The sequence below is a fragment of the Aythya fuligula genome, chromosome 12 (assembly GCF_009819795.1).
Source record: "Aythya fuligula isolate bAytFul2 chromosome 12, bAytFul2.pri, whole genome shotgun sequence".
Taxonomy (NCBI): domain Eukaryota; kingdom Metazoa; phylum Chordata; class Aves; order Anseriformes; family Anatidae; genus Aythya; species Aythya fuligula.
Window position 1 is genome coordinate 1,380,001 of NC_045570.1, and position 12,211 is coordinate 1,392,211.

General features: G+C 36.0%; 1 protein-coding gene across 13 annotated transcripts in view; it reads right to left on the reverse strand.

Moving 5' to 3' along the window:
• Positions 1-12,211, reverse strand: part of ZNF536 (zinc finger protein 536) — a 351,794-nt gene that overhangs the window by 240,872 nt on the left and 98,711 nt on the right. For all 13 annotated transcript variants that reach the window (XM_032195430.1, XM_032195429.1, XM_032195419.1 and 10 more), the window contains one exon: positions 5,792-5,913. The gene's annotated coding sequence lies outside the window, so the exon portion shown is untranslated. The remainder of the gene's footprint in view (positions 1-5,791; positions 5,914-12,211) is intronic.

Consider the following 12,211-nt stretch of genomic DNA (forward strand, 5'->3'; position numbering starts at 1 on the left):
CTGGAGGAAGGCAGCTTTGGGCGCACATGTTCACAGTAATCTTTCTGAGAATGTTTTACACAAGGCAGAGTTATCTTGTATCTTCAAAGTATCTCCTATCATCTTCATCTCCCTAGCTTTCTTACAGAAAGAACTTACGGAAGGAGTTCTCTAACTGCTTTTTATGACTAGAATGTCCCAGGAAAATAATAATAATAAAAACCTTGTCTATTATTGTGCAGCTCTGCATGCGTAACCATCCAGTTCAAAACCTACAACAATTACACAAGAACAATAGGAATTACCATTATTTGCCTTGAACTTAAGTAGTTCTTGTGGCCTAACAATCTAACCAACTAGTTGGTTGCATTGTCACTACTAGTATCATCCTCTGGGACTGAAAAACTTCGTACTTTTAGTTTAAAACGGCAATATTTGTAGCTAGAATGGTGAGATGTAATTCTTCTTTATCAATGAAACACATTGTTTATTTCATCAATAAAAATCAAGCTATACAAACAGCTTCCTCATGTATCATCTTCATTAGCTGGAAATCTGTAAGTTTGGTCCTGTAATCAGCTAAGCTTGGAACAAGACTAGAGGGGAAAGGTAGGGATTTAGTACTTAAGTCATTTTGCTAGTCCTAAATCCTGGGTCTACTCTGTGCCAACCGAGACTTGAGAATTGCTTGTGACTCAGAACTTTCTACCAAGAGTATCCCAACTGCTTTAAATAAAGAGCTGGCTAAGGCATTTGCAGCAATGCTGTAGAGGATGGTGGATCACAGTATGACAAATGTCATGCCACTGACTTCCAGGATACTGCATTGTCAGGAGTTCCCAAGTTAATGTATTTAAACTTTGTCTTGGTAAGCTAGACCAAATGCAGCAAGAATGATGACTCCAGAACAGTCCTGTCTACAAAAAAGGGTTACATAAAAGCAGCAGGGCCAACAAACAATCTGCAAGCCCTTCTAATTAGATAAGAATTAGAAGGGTATACTCTACCTAGATGTATTTCATGGTATTTTAAATACAAGCCACAGCCTCCCCTGCCTACTATTTACTTCCATTAGCAGTGGCAGCTCCCTTCATATAACTAAATTTCTAGGCATGAGAAGTAACTGCCTTCTAAGTCACTGCTTCAAAATAGTTTTCTAAGTTTATTAAAACAGCTTTAAGCCTTTTAGTTCTCCATTTGTAAAACATTTATTCACTCTTTAAAGAGGAGTTGATATATATCATCATCTGAAAAACATCATGTCAGTTTTCAGTTAGCCACAGATACAGCTGTGCAGATTGTGTTTCCTGTCAATACCAGAAACTTGTCAACTGCCTCTCTCTTACCAGTTCTTCCCTCTTCATCTGTGCCACATCCACATTCCTGTCTTTGTCTACTAGCACAATTCGCAGATCCTTTCCTTACTTATCTGCTCATCAGACAGCTGTTTCACCCATGCCATTAGCATCGATGTTCTTGACTATTGTACTTCTGCAGCATCTCCTGTAGCAGCCTACTTTCCACAGAATCCTACCCAACTTGAACAGAGGATTATCACCTCACCTCTAAAACCTCTATAACGCTCATAGGAAACTAGGTAACTAATGGACAAATTACAATTCAGAAACACCTAAAGCTTTTTAAACTGGTGGATCAGGATAACATTGGATGAAGGCTTTTGAGTAAAGTGGTTCTTCTTGCGTGCAAGTGTAGTGACTTTGTGTATGCTACAGAATAAATACAATAAAATTGCAATAATGGGTCTCTGATCTTTAATGAAGTCAATATGACCACAAAGATACAAAGATTTTTTCTGCACAGGTGCTCTTATACCTACTGCTGCTGTTACAATTAACAAAACTTTTGCTGATAATAACCATAGGAAAAAGATTTTACTTATATTCCAACTGCAAATCAAAAATTTGTCCTGTTCCTATTATGCTTCATTTTGAGGCTTGGCCTATCAAATATCTGATTTTGTGTATCTTACAGATAAAGGACTAAAAAGTGAAATACATCCATCTCACTTTTTAAAAACAGTCTCTAGTAAGTTCCACTAATTCTACTCAAATATAGACACCTAGGCTAAGGGGTGCAGAATGGACCTTTCCTACAAAGCAACTACAGATCTATTAAATTAGCTGGGTTGCATTCTGTCATCTGTCAAACACCAATCACCACTTTGTCTTTAATGAGACCAGGTTTGGAGAAAGACACTAATCAACATGAAAGACTGAAATTTTCTTCAGTATTTCTAACTGGCTCAGCAACACAATACAATGCCAAGCCAGTTCGCATATTTGTGTATATGTATGATTTCCCTCAGATGATGATAAGATTATTTTATTTTAACATAAAATATTATTTTTTGAAATGTACTCAAATGATTCAATTTAAGATCAGGAAGGTTTTTTTGAAGAAAAATAAAATGGTAAAGTAATTTGATTATGCCTAGAATCAGATACTGCATTCTAGAGGCAAACAAGTTCTATGAAATTGAACAGTTTCTTGCTGTGTAGCTGTGATTCGTGCATTTAAAATGATAAATCTAAGCTCAATCGATAGTAAATCAATTGAAGGTATAGAAGCTAAAACTGAAATAAGATTCATTCATATCAGTATAGGAAAACACGAGTAGTTGTAATTGGGTTGTTCTGACTTTAAATTGAATCTGTTTTTAGGTTTTTCAAGGACAATTCTCTTTCCAAAACTTCAATGTATACATAAAAATCATCCATCAGCACATCTGATCCAAATATACTAATGATTTTTATTGGTCAGATCTTGAAAGTGAGGTTTATTTTTATGGAGTATGCATTAATTAACCCAACATGTACTATCTTCCAGTATATCCTAGCCAAGTACTTTCATTTAAAACATGTTTATTGTGAAATGTTTGCATTCCCAACATTTGTGGCCCACACACAGACTATTTCATACTTCACTTCTGAGCAGCTACAAAAGTTAAAAGGAGTAATTGTTTTTGATTAATGCATTTTGGGAGACTTTTTTTTTTTTTTTTTTTTTTTTAATATTCCAAAACTATGCTCTGAAGAAGTTCTTCTACATGCAAACATCTTCATGTATTTGCCTTTAAAATGGAGTATTAAGAGGACAGGCGAGCGGGATTCATGTTAGATCCCTTCCACTTCTGCATGGAAAGTGACACTTTATTAACTTTTGTATATAATTTGACTGAACTTATGCCGAATATTAATTGACTGATTTGATATAACTGTATCAATCATAAAAAGAAAGGCTATGTATGCAGATACGTGGAGTGGTGCATTACAGATGGGAGTTTGAAGGCTGTGGCTGTCATCTTTTGATTAAGAAAAGGAAATGATTTCACTAAAAAAAGTATTCACTCTTGTATTGTTTTGTTTTAACTGAGTTTGTACTTTCCACCGAACTGGACATATTTATTGAGACTCATAAGTTACTTCACGGTTACCAACATCACTGTAATCTCAACAAACTATCTTTTTTCTTGCCAATTATCTAAATATCATAACTATAAAATATCTTAAAACATTCTCTATAGTGTAAACATCTTAGCTACAAAGCTTTAAGTGTAAACAGTATGATGCATCAGAATGATTTTAAGCGATGTTATAAAAACTGCTCTTAAAAACTAAACAAAAATGTAAAGCTTCCATCTGTTTTATGATTTTTCCACTGTAGAACTACTGCTGTGTGCCAGTTTACTGAACCATGGCTTGCTAAAGAGATTGCTGGGGTCACAGATTGAAAAAACAAAGAGCAAGTCTTTAATGGTTGATTTTTTTCTCAAGTCTTCTCGATACAGTTTGAACAGAATTAAGTGCATGGCAGCAGAAAACACAGAACATAAAAATGCTCATGTTGCCTTTGCAAGGGGGACCCTTCACAGGAAGATTAGGTTTTTGCAGGAGATGTCATTTAATCAATTATCTTAAGTTCTTTTGAGACTGTATACCTACGTTGTCACCACCAAACAGCTGCTATGCTGTGATTCTTTGCACTGTATATGTACAGAGTTAAATATAGACTGTAGATTGCATACCAAAGGAGGGAACACACGCAGACTTACTTTGCATGCATCCTTACCCAGATATGAGAGAACAATTATTCTGAAATTCTGGACATTCTTTTCACTGAACACTGAGAGAAGGGAAAGCCACAAAGTACAGAAAAAAAAAAAAATAAATGTCTTAAATGCAGAATTGCATAGTTAAGTATTTAAACAAAGCATAATGAACCACCCAACTGTTCAGTACCTAGCTAGACTGCATTCTTCTAAAAGCGAAAATACAGTTATGCTTTCATAAGAAGTCAGTTTACATCACACAGGAAAAACTGAAGAAACTTATATACAGCAAAGTACTTCAGCACACTTAACTAGGAGCATGTGAGTGCATTTATGCACTATACAGAAATACAGTTTCCAAAATAAACCTCCTTCAGTCAGTCTCTTCACATGAATACAGCCAAACTGCATGGCTACAGAATAGTAACAGTGTTTGGGTTGTATTCTCCCAAACGTGTGGGAAGAAAGAATATACGTGAAATATAGTGTAAAAAAAGCTGCAACTTAATAAAGTGAGTTCATCTGGGAACTTTCCAGAAATAACATTAATATTAGAGGTCATCATTCCTTCTTTAATATACCTAATTACTTATTGGACAGCTATCATCAGATTTTACCAAGCCCCACCTTATTTCTGGGACCTTGTCACTTGCTACTCAGGGATCACAATCTAGAGAAATAAATTTGTCTCCTCATGGAATCAGATGCTAGGACTCCAGTCACCATTCATCGGTTTCTTCCAAGAGAGGCTCTTGTAAGAATGCACTTCCACTGAGGCACCTATGGCCAAACTATATTTGTCCACACCTCCTCCCACATACCTAACTACCAGCTAATAGAGAATTTTACTCTTGATGAAGTAAAGAGGCAGAAAGGAATCTCTTCAAAGGCAACAATCTTTTGGTCTACAAATCTCCATCTTCAACTCCATGTGTGCGAAAGAAAAGTAAGCAGACTGTCAACACACAGAGGGATTTTGACTCTACCCCTGGTGTGATTCTTGCACCAAGTAGAGATCTGGCACACAGCTTTGATGACACTTCTTAAATTAATCCAGACAAATTCATGGGTAAAATATCTTTACAAAAAAGGCAGTCCAATTCATGAGAAAGGGTGATGGGATCCAAGCCCCAGAAAGTGATGCAGTAACCTTGCCATAGAATTGCACTAGTGCCTTTCTCACTTACATCTAAGGGCCTTCTTTATATGGTTCTGTACTCACACTGGATAAAATCTTATAATCCTTACTCATGTAAAACCTTAACCACAATGAAGAAGTTTTTGCTTTCAGTGTTGTGGAGCAAAATTTCTCTGTATGTCTACACTGCATTCCCACTATCCAAACATACTCTCAATATCCATGTTCTCGTCTGCCATCACAGTCTTTCCAAAACCAAAGAGACAAAAATGCATCTTAAATCACACAGATTTGCCATTCTTCCCTTAAGGAGCATTATTTGAGGGTGGAAAAAAAGACCCTTATCCCGCAACACCAGTGGTCTAACTACCCTCAGAAAAAAGGGTGTTTGTTTCATTCAAATACATTTTAGGTATTAGTTGGCATACACCATTGCAACTATGCTTTTTCTATCTCTGCTACAGGGAATAATCATTTCCACATGATTTTCAGGGATTCAACTGAAATAGAGATCTTATATTCATGTATTTGGGATCTTTCACCTTTCCGGGAAATATTAAGGTCAATTAAAGAATTAATCACATTGTATGTACAATCCATCTTACCTGCTGCAGCCAGATCAGTGAAGCCTAGTAGTCTGTGCACATGTCTAGGGAGCAGGAACAGACATCAACACACACTGTGTAATGGGAGAGGTCCTTTAACCTCTTTGCCTGAGTTTCCCCATCTGCAAAACAAAGTGAAAAAGAGAGCTGAGTAAACACTATAAAATACTGCAATTTAAAGTAAAATTTTGAGTTAACAGCCTTAGGAACATGTAACTACTTTCTGGTTTTGTCTGTCTGCAAAATTTGGAGCATATGTGCTGTACCAATATTAGTACCTCTTCACAGTCAACATCTAGAATGAATTCTTAAATATTCATTGACTTCAAATTTCAAATTGAAGTTTGAATTTGACATTCATTCTGTAGATGTAATAGCATCAACCATTAATCAGGGAATAGAAATAAGACCACTCAATTTATATAATCTACACACAGTGGTCAAAATGTATACTTTTGAATATGTAATCTCAATTTTATTTTTTTTTAAGTATTAGCTGCTTAAGTAGATCATGTGCTTAAGTAGGTCCCCTCCCTCTTTTAACTGGCTGATTTATGTAACTGAGCAACCAGACAAAAATTCTGAGACATACGTTCAGCTGTAATGCTCACAATTTACATTGTGTATTGAATCAAGTGAATATGTAACTCATGCAATCAGGGAACAGAAGAAAGAACATGATTTAAGTAACCAGCTATGACTGTAAATTTATAAATAATATAAACAAAAAGTAACAATAAAGATTTTGAAATTGTATTATTCACAGAAGAATTCTGTAACCACTGAATAAATGTTTTGCATATACACAAGAAAAGAAAAACTTCATCATATAACTAAAGGAGTTGCTATAAATTGTTTGTTTGTGTCTACCAACCCAGTGTTTTTTTCTTCCTTAACCCACCTCTATATAAATGGAAAATTGAATTATATAATATGAATTGTCAATAAATAAATAATATCTAACATCCAATTCAATATCTTTGTGGATTAGTAAATTATTAGGTGAGTTACAAAAGTACTAATGCAAATATTTATATTCCATTAAGAACATACATATACATGTATACATAAAGTTACCAAAACCTACAGAGATACTATTTTAACAGAACACTTCAACCTTGCTTATATCCACTCAGCTGTGTCTTTCTAGTCTTTTTTGCAGCCCGTTTTCTCAAGTACATACATAACTTCACCCAGGTGAGGAGAATCCACTGACGAAAATGACAGCCACAATTACTAAGCACATTTCTTTCCTGTGGTTGCTTGAGTTGGCCACAACTTTTGCATTCACCAAACTATGACCTGTTTTTCTCAACTTGGTGGTGTTTTTTCATTGTTGACTTGGTTTCTTTGGTGGTTTTTGTTTGGTTGGTTGGTTGGTTGGTTTTGTTGTTTGTGTGTGTATGTCTGCTCAGTGTTTAGAAATCTAGATCTTTAGAGAAATTAGTTATGGTCAAGAATGAGAAAATGAAGAAGAAATACGAAGTTGATGCCTTGCACATGAAAAAGAAACCTTACATTCAAAGAAACCAACATTTCCAAACTGTGGAAATGCAGTTTCCAGGTAAATATGAACAATCCCACATTACGTCTCTGGAAACCAGAAAACAGCTGACACTTATCTAGTTTTCCCTATCTCAGACAGAAACAGTGTGGATAAATCTGGCCAGCCCACTTGCACTTCTCTTTCTGAAACTGCTAATAAAGTTTGAGAGGGGTTATTTTTAAAGCAGCTCTTAGAGTGTTCCAGCTCACTACTGTCAGCTTCAGATCTAAAATGTAATTTGATTTATAATTACATTTTAAAAACTAGCATTAAAATAACATTAAAGGGGTCATAATCTGAACTTTTTAATAGGTAGGCACGTAGCATAAATTTTGAAATGGGGCTCCAAAAGGATTCATCTGGAACATATTCTGACTGAAATTCCTTCCTTCAACCAAGCAAGTTCTCTGCTGAAGTTGATTTGCCAAGAAGCCTGTGTGGAACCCTGTATTTCAGTGTTGTTTCAAATGTAATTGGATTGAAATACACCTTTGGATGTTTGTTAGTTAAAAGTCTTTTATTGCATTATAGCCAGGCCCATGTTTGTAAACACTGATGGGTGAAAAAGTGCTAGAGAATCGGGGATTAGGCCCCTACTTTTAGAAGATGGGAATTGTGTCCCTTGCAAAATCTAGTTGGCTCCATCACTCCTGAACTCCAGAGCTTTTATTTTTTTAGCCTCTGTGATACAAATTAGTTTAGTGACGTTGACTTATAGGAACTGCTCAAATAGGTCAAGTTCTTCATGTGTCAGCCAAAATCCACATACAGTGAAAAAAACGATGGTCCCAGCAAACTGTTAATACCTAGTGTTGGTGGGGCACTACCTGCCTTCCCAATTGTGCCAACTACGCACACCAGTGTTCAATGAATTTCACAATATTGTGTCTGTAGCTGTAAGCCTAGCAACTCTTGAACACAAGGATTCCAATGGGATACAGGCTTGTTGAAAAATGTGTTTTGTACTCTAAGTCTGACCTTCTGATAAGAAAACTTCCCAGCTAATCAGTTCCACACTGGTGCCTGACTACAACTTCAGAGGCAACAGACAGACAAGGAATTCAGTTTCTGAATGCTAGTGCTAAAGTAAATGATCTGGTAAAAAAAAAAAAAAAAAAAAAAAAAAAGTGCCTTAAAACCAAGTTTGCAACTTTATAGGCTTTTAGTCCATAATTTGTACTTGAGCCTTCTGTTATTTTTAAACAAATCTAATTTCTTACAGCTGTGAAATTTACATTTTAAGAGTGTCTAGTGGCCATGTGCATTAATTACTTTATTGTAATATTTTAATGAGTTTGGGGTTCAACTCTGAAAGAATCCTTCTGAATCCTTCTTTCCCCATAGAATTACACTAGAACCTGATTCAGTCACAACCTCATGCACCAGATCCATACCCTGATGGACCTGCATAATATTTTCAGTTCTCTTATGAAGTCCCTGAATTTTGGAACTGGCTCCAAATGTTAGCACTTCTCATCAAACTAGTGCTACCCTGAGTTAGGAGTAGAGCTACGCTTTGAGAAAGTTTGTATTCAGAACTGGAGTTCATGGCTGAGTCCAACCTCAACCGAAACAGGTTAAAAAAAAAAATGCTAAATTCAGGTGACAACTAAAATTTCAGCCAATGTTGTTCTTCAGGATATTTATGAAATGATGCAAATACTCCCATCTTAGTAGATATGACACTACCAAAGAGTACCTCTAAATTTGACAGGGAAAAATGGAAAATTGCTACTGGAAGATTTTCCCTTGTACAATATATGTTGCAACGCTTTTCATCTATATACTTCTGCCATACCATTCTCTTTATCTATATTAGTAGTTTGTATTGTACTAATTTTTCTCTTCCTCCCTGTTGAGCATGCATAAATAGAGGTGAGCTAATGGGGTGGAAAAAATTTTGGAGATAAGTAAAATGAGAATGGTTCTCACTCTGGTTTTAGCCAGGACTTGGTTTCCATGCCTGCAATTTTGCAGGTGTAACTACTCATCCTGGGGACTGAGCCAGAAACCTTCAGACCACTGAGGATCTCTACAATCTGAGCTGATGAGGTAAACTTTCTGACAGCAACTAAACTCACTTTAATTCCTCATGAATACGATGAATATGGAAACACATAACACACTGAACAATAGGTTGAAGTACCAACAGAGATTGACACAGGAAAAGTGGGACTGCAGGTGCAGTTGACTGCCAATAGCAAGAGGTTCACCAGTTGTCAAGTGCAACCACACACACTGCACCCAGAGAGAAGTTTTTGGAAACCTGACCATTTATGTCCACAACTCTCACCTCACTTTACTATGACAAATTCAGAATTACAACTTTGACGAACTAGCCAGCTTTTTAAAAAGCATGTTTTTAAACCACTTACAATAAGAGCAACAGTTATTATTCAGTACATGCCTTTTATCAGATTGAAGATAAACTTTATTATAACTGGTGGAGATGGTATCAATGATTTGTGGTCTATGAGAATTCTGTAATGAGAAATGGTAATCTGTCTTGGGGCAAACAATATTGTTCTGTTTACTATGCAATTAACAATATTAAGTCAAGATTCTATAACTGATAGCTGAAAATAGGGGTGGGAGGAAAAAACTGGAAGCACAGCACTGGAAACTTTCACAGGACAATTATCTGAAGACTATAAATTATTTATGGTGCTTTAGCCTGACATTCTATCTCATACTCACAAAAATGTTCCTCACTGCTTCAGAGATATTCACTGTAAAAGTATCCAGACTGTATGCAGTCTGGGGCAAAGCCAGAAGCTCTTCTTGTGGCAAATACCAAATGTAGATGATGGTGTAGTAATTTCATTTTCAGAAGAGCACCAATAATATCACAAATGAATTTCCCTCGGAAAAGGTATGATAATGAACCTGCAAGAGTGACAAAACCAAAAGTGAGATCTGCTCTCTGATTCCTATCGCATTTGGTGTAAAATAAAGACAGTAGTATCCCTGTTTTGCATTTCTTCACTCTTGTAGACCAAATGCCATACCTTTGTATGACTGAAATCCTGTACTTCTTGTTTACTCTTAGATCAGCCTTAAGCAACCACCATATGGAGCTGTGAACACCACAGACATAGCAGAAATGGGCTTTAACTAACAGTCAGAGGAAATTGTATTGGGAGTCAAGGGGAGCACTTTCAAGTGGCTGTTTAAGACAAGGGCTGACCTCTAACAGAGCTTCTCCATAAAACAATACAATTTTTACTTTACATTATAAAGCACAGAACTAAAAATATGGCTGACCACAAAAATCTCACTTTTTTTTTTTTTTTTCCAGTCAGTTTCTTAGTTGTACATGTAGTCCAGCCCTTTTGGCCCTGATTATGCAGCGGTCATAATTTTGAGGTTACCTCAACAGGAACCCAGGCAGAGCTACAGCACCACATTTTCTCAGTGAACAATCAACACCTATGAAGCATTAGGGACCATGAAGCATTAGAGACTTTATTGCTAAATAAATAAATACATAAATAAAAAGATTGCATTCTTAAACTAGCCAATTCCATTTGTAGCTCTCTGGAAATGCGATGCTCTGTGGAGAGCTCCATTGCACCCAGCAGGCAAAAGCCACTTTTAAGACAGCATGACGCACCAGCACTCAGGCAACCAGGATGCTACAAGGAAGTGACTGCTGCTGGCAGCCTCAAAGCCCCCCTCCTACACCTCTCACCCTTAAGGACAGGTGCCTTAAATTCCCATATACCACTGAATAATAACGTCTGGCTGATCCAAAAGATTAGCAGCTTATTCCACCTTTGTTCTCTGCCTTCTTTTAAGATGAGCAATGAATGACACCACAGCAGGCATAACCCTCCAGCACAAAAGCTAACAAAATTGTAGGATGTTTTAAGGAGTGATGTAAAACTTAAAAGAGAGTTTTAAAAGGGTATTCCTACACAGCATCTATATGTAAAGCCCAATGCTATGTGGAAGGGCTCTCAAATTTTCTTTACTTTCCTGAAGAATGCAACACAAAATAAGCATCAAATCACTCATGCTAACGCAAGAGTGATCTCTAAAACTGATAAAAATTGAAAACGTTTTAATAAAATGTGCAGTAAATTTGGGATCTCCTTTGCACATGATAACACTGAATCAAGAGTTTCACAGCAATAAAACAAACAGAAACAGTAAAAATAAATGGGAGGAAAATGGTAAGTGTGTAAAACTTCATGTTCCTGTACATAATACACCAGTGATTGGTGGAAGTTACGCAGAAACTAAAAAAACAAACAAACAAACAAACAAAAAAAAAAAAAAAAAAAAAAACTTCTGTCTTGGGGAAAAACATCAATAATTAGTATTTATAAAGCTTAATTCCTTTTTCTCAGGAGGCCCTGGGTCTGGTCATTGTTCATTGCTATTGTTCAAAATTTACTCTCAGATTAAGAACTTCTCCCACACTAATAAACAGGTATAATAATTTCCTCTAGAGAGCAATTTTTTCTTTTAGTAATTAGCCTACTTAAATATTTTAATGGAACTACTGAGGTACAATAGCACAAATGGTTCTCTGACCATAATATAAAGAGAGAGATGAGACTCCTAAAAACTTTTGTATGGAGGTCTAGGATTTACAAAACCTATCCAGCAGACAGCTCTGAAACTATTTTTAAAGGTCATAAATTAGGTACTCTCTTAAATGTAATTCAATCATCCACTGTTATAGTAGCTTGATTCTATTAGTTGTCCTATGCATTTTACAAAACAGAACTCCATTAACATTATTCACTTATAGTTTCCCTCTATAAGTGGATATTCTGTTCAACAGGCTTTAAATAGCTTTTTTTTTTTTTTTTTTTTTCCCCTGAAATTGCTATTAAGCATACTTTTACTCAAAGGGCAAAGTAGGC